Source organism: Phodopus roborovskii, unplaced genomic scaffold (genome assembly GCF_943737965.1).
Source record: "Phodopus roborovskii unplaced genomic scaffold, PHOROB, whole genome shotgun sequence".
Lineage (NCBI taxonomy): Eukaryota > Metazoa > Chordata > Mammalia > Rodentia > Cricetidae > Phodopus > Phodopus roborovskii.
Genome location: NW_026125292.1, coordinates 95,916 through 101,416, shown reverse-complemented (window position 1 = coordinate 101,416; position 5,501 = coordinate 95,916).

The window sequence follows — 5,501 nt, the reverse complement described above, 5'->3', positions numbered from 1 at the left end:
TGGATCTTTAGCACCTCCATTAAAGGCAGGTGTTGCAAAGTGTGTTTATAACCCCAGTGCTTGTAGGGGGAGTGGGAGGCAGGCAGAACCCTCCCCACCTCTGCTGCCAGTCTAGCTGAGTCAGCCAGTTTCAGGTTTTGTGAGAGACCCTGTCTGGCATAAGATGCAAAGTGTTTAAGAAAGACTGATAGTGAACATTCAACCCATGTGAGGGTGCGCGCGCGCACACACACACACACACACACACACACACACACACACACACCCTTCATAAAGGACCTCCTCCCCCCAAAATAAAAATCCATAAACAGGAATATAAAATAAATCCAAGATTCCAGGAAATCCATGCAACTCCTGGAAATCAGGGCACCAACACAGACTCACACAGCTTGGAGCCCCAGGAGGTCGCGAAAGCAGACAATCTGACTTATCTCCCACTGCAGCTTGGAAAGCAAATTGGTTTATCCAGAGAAACCATTTCTGGGCTGGCAACACCATGCCTTTCCTCCCTCTGTACTCTCAATTATACAAACTCCCTTCAGGCTCTGCAGGGCACACTCTCCTGTGTCTCCTGGCTCTCAAACCAATAAACGTTTGCTTTCTCACCATTTTTTTTTTTTTTTTTGTTCATCCTTTAACACTGCTAAAGATCATAGTTCCTGTTATTTTTTTTTTTAACATACCCAGTTCATTTCTTCCTGTTGACACTGCAGCTTGCTGGAGCTCCTATTTCCATCTTCACTTGTTTCCTTCTTTATGAAGACTGAGCCTGTATATCCACAAGTTCTCCCAACACTGTTTCGAGAGTCAGCCTCACAATCATATGTGCAATATTTATTTACTTATCCAAATTCAGCATTTTACCGTGGTCAAGAATGAAGACTCTGATCTCGGATTTCAGGGGTTCTGTTTCTAGCCCCCCCCCACACCTCTCTAGAGTTCAAATTCTTTATTTGCTAAATGGTGATAAAAAATTTCCCTTAGATGATCATTAGAAGCATTTAAGGAATTATTCTAGGTGCAGCACTGAGGAAGAGGTAGGATGGAAACAGCTATGTAATAGTCTGGTTACTGCTGAATTAAACCTGGGATTTCCAATGCAATTGCTACATCAGCACAATCACTCATCTCCTTGTCTACCCTTGATGTTGACAGTCTCTCCAGTGAAGGTGATTCTGCTTGACCCCTATGTGAAAAAATCCTTTACTTGCCTTGATGGTAATTCCATTTCTCACTAAAAGTAGAAAAATTAAGAAATGCCATAGCCCTTTCTTTCTTTGAAAAAAAGTGAAGCCAATTGATGTTTAAATAGAGGTGCATCCTTTTCTCAAGCTTTAGCCAATCAACTTGTTTATGTTTATTTCCACTATGATGATGACTTTAGAAGATAATTTTATTCTCTTTAACAATCCTGGGGGTGCTCTGTATTCTGGCTAAGATATCACAGGGCATCTAGCATCTGTCTGTTTTCATCCTTAGTCGTGTGTTCTTCTAGCCTTCATAGCTGCCCTTTGGGAAGTTGAATGTACTGAGTTTGGATCTAGAGATAGATCCTGTGACCCCACTGTCCTCTAGCAATCTGTAATGGTATGTAAGCATTTCATGTTATCTCCATGACACCCAAGCTGCACTGACTGGTTTTCTGGAAATATTTGTCATAACACTCTCTCTGTGTCCTCTGAACTTTCTGGAACTCTGCATTTTCCCTGTGTTTTTTTCTCTCAGGGTTGCCATCTCTCCTTGCTCCACCAGTGAGCTCCTGCCTGCTGTGGGAACCAGGCCTCGAACAGATTTCTGAAAGAAACTCTCCCCAAGATAACTGAACACCTGTTAGACACTTATTCACAGTCAATGTGGAGGAGCAAATCTGTAAAATTTCATGGAAAACAAAACAAAACCACAATTTCTTCTTTGATATGTCCTTCTGTTTTTTCAAAGAATTAAAAACATATCCACTTTTTAAAAAGTTTATCTTTGTGCTAACTACATAGCTTAGTTTAGTGGAGACTCTAGTTCCTAACCAGTTGGCTGAGTATGTTGGTATCAGTACACTTAGAGGCGTCATCCAATCAGTATTCCCTATGCTTCTCTGCCAGTTTCCTGAGTTATAATTTTATAACTCCACATTTACATCTTAGCATGCAAATAGCTCAATTTGATAAGTGGTGTATCACACATTTTACCCCATTTTCAGATTGCAGGCATTAACCTCACAAGTCCTTGATAATTGCTGAAATCCTTATTTCCTTTTAGTTTATCATTTGCATACACATGGAACATTGGAAAGTTGCTGTGGGGGTTGTATTGCTCCTAGTGTCATGCTGTTTCCATTTTGAGTACAGCCTCGTGTGTTAGATATCCTAGACAAGGGTTCTACCACTGAGCCATACTCCCTTAGCCCCTCAAACTGAAATGTGTAAGGAATCTTAGGTTAGAGCGCCAAGTTTTTTGTCAAACATTTGTAATAACCCTTTAAAACAACCCTTCATTGTCCTGCAGGACCTTAACGGTAATGTTTTGTAGATGGGTGTAGTAATCTAGTATTGGAAGAGCTAAGACAATGGGCAAGAAGTTAAAAGATTAGAAAATGTAGTTTTCAGTCCTATAGCAGAAAGAAAGCTACATTCAATGTTGTGTTAGAACCATCACCAAACATGCCATGCATTTGTTGCTCTATGTGGAAAGCTAGCATTTCACATAGAGGCTGAGGAAAGATCAAAGGGAGAGGAGTTCATTGGAAAATGCAGGGAACACTGGTCCCAAAAAATAGGGTGCTCAGTGGTTTCAGGTGCCTGTTGCCAAGCCTCATCACCTGAGTTTAATTTATAGGACACACATAATAAAATTAGAGAGCCAACCCTCTCAAGTTGTCCTCTGATCTCCACACACTCAAGCATGTTCACACACAAATAAAGTATTGAAAGAAAAAATTAAAGTGTATAGGGTTGATGCAGAGAAGTGAATGCAATTAGCAAAAGGGAATCACTTATTGAACCAGCATCCATAGAGGACAACTGGAGCTTAACCCACAGAGAAACTTCAGCAAAGCATAAGCTGCACATTTTAAAATTATTCCCTCTGAGAGCTGGGGAAACTGAGAAACTGAACGGTTACTTTCTAGGCCCTTCATTGACTAAAACGGTTTGTTCTCCAGAAAGTGGTATGATCTCAGCCCTCTGCCTGCCAGGATCTGATTCTTGGCTTTTCCTAATTCTGCGGGAAGCAGACCCAGGGTCAAAGACATAGATCTTGGAAGTGACGTATCTTCTGAGCGCACTGAAAGGTTGCAGCAACTACGTGAGTGTGGAGGGGAGGGCACATGAGGGTTTTATGAGCCTTACTGCTGCTGTGTGTCTATGATACAGTCATACTTCTCTCTCCTGGCTGACCCCAGAATGACAGGGTCTTGTAAGAATACAAACTCAACTGGCTCTCAAAAATAGACCTTCTCTTACCATATGTGTATGTCTACTCTCCTTCTCTTTACAATACTGCCTAATTTGATTTTGCCACCAACCCTGTCTTAGACTGCTGTCACTGTGGCAACTGTTATGCCTCCTTCATAACCATTAACTTCCATCCTTACCTTTGTTTAGCCATCAGTAGCTTCTCCTTTCAACCCTCCCGTGATAACTACATTCATACTTTGTAATGAGTAAGGTTCAGTACCTACTGGACTTTTACACTACTGTGAATATTACTCAGACAGGGTATAGTTCTTAGTTCCCTACAGGGGCATCTGAAATTCAGACCACTTAAAGCCTTTCCTTCCCACTTAAAGCCAGACCAAACCTCAAATTTTCTAAACAATAGTCCCAAGTATCATTAGTCATCACATCTCTAACCTGTGGCTAGATCCCTAGTATCTCAGCAGGGATCGGGGAAGTCAGGTTCAGCTCAGGTTCCAGGCCTCTACTCGGCATAAAGAAGAAACAGGAAAACACACACTTAGAAGGTGTGTTAATATTTTTCCACACAAAAGGAGTATTTAAACGTTTTGCTCACAAGCAAAAACATAACAATAATCGAATCTAACTCACTTATTTTGTGGTTAATTTTCTCTAACATCTCCCCCATAAAGACAAAATTCATATCTGGTTTGCCCACCATATTAAGAGTCTAAAGTATAGAGCCTGTTGCATCATAAGTTCCCAGTAATAGATGATTAATAACAATAAATGAAAATGCCAGTATTGTCCTGGATACCCAAGAGCATTTTGCTTCCAGCTATCTTACAAGAAACCCACCGTGGAAAAGAGACCACACTTCTGCCTATGAGGTCCTCTTCCTCTCAACGGTGCTCCTGGTGCATGTTTCCTTTGCAAAGAATTAAGTTTCAAGGTAAACTTAATAAATCCTTTTAAAAGTTAGAAAAAAAAAAAAGCTCAATTTCTCCCTACTATGAGTTTTGTCTGTAGTTGATCAATGTCATTTACCCATTACAACAAACATGGTGATGACAACAAGCAAGTGCTCCAGAAAATCAGTAACAGGACAAAGCAGTTGTAGAATTACTAGTTTTAAGGGAAGTAACTGTATCTCCTCCATGCTTGCTGCTAAACAATTATTATTGTGTATGTATCTGAAAACATTCCTACTGCTATCTAGCTGCTTGGTCTCAACCCTTATTCACTGAAATCATGTATTTGAAGGGGTTCCATAAATAATTTGATTTTTTTGTAGCTACCTGTATGGAGTAAAGCAATAATGTGATATAAAAGGATAACTCACCTAGCAACCTGATTTTGCCACACAAATTAATCTGCAGTGCAGTTGGTTTCCATGTTACAACAAAAGATTCTGCTACTATGGGGTCTTTCTGGAGCAGAACGAACTGCATATTGTAAGTTATTTACAGGTTTTGAGTAACCATGAAAAAGTAAAATTGAAACCAAGACTATATTCTTCCTCTCCCCCCAAAACACACACACACACACACACACACACACACACACACACACACACACACACACACAATTTTTTGGTGGGAGTGGTATTTCTAGATAAGGTTTCTTTTGTGTAGCATTTAAAGTTAGAGGTATACCACATTAGCAGAGCATTTGCTTGGCATGTGTAACACACTTGGTTCGACACCAGCCCTAGGGAAAAAATATGACAATATATGTTATTTATCATTTACTTCATGGTCCCCCTCCTTCTCCCTTTCTCTGTATCCCTCCTTCCTTTCAATCTTTCCTTCCTTTTTGTCTTCCTCCATTTCATTTTTTTCTTTTTCTTTTATCCAACCAGATAATTTAATTTGCGCTAGGCAGATTTTTCCTTTTCAGATTGGTATACAATAAGTTCTTAAAGATTCCTATAGTTACTTATTTTGAGTTTTCAGGTTTTTATTTTGCCGGTGTTTAAATTACTAGTTATCCCTAGTTTCTCCATCTTTTTCTTATGGCTTATTAAGATCATAACTGCTGAAAATCTTTCACAGAGCCTTAGAAGACACCTGTGTAAATGAGGGCTGTGGACTTGATTCACACATTAGTAGT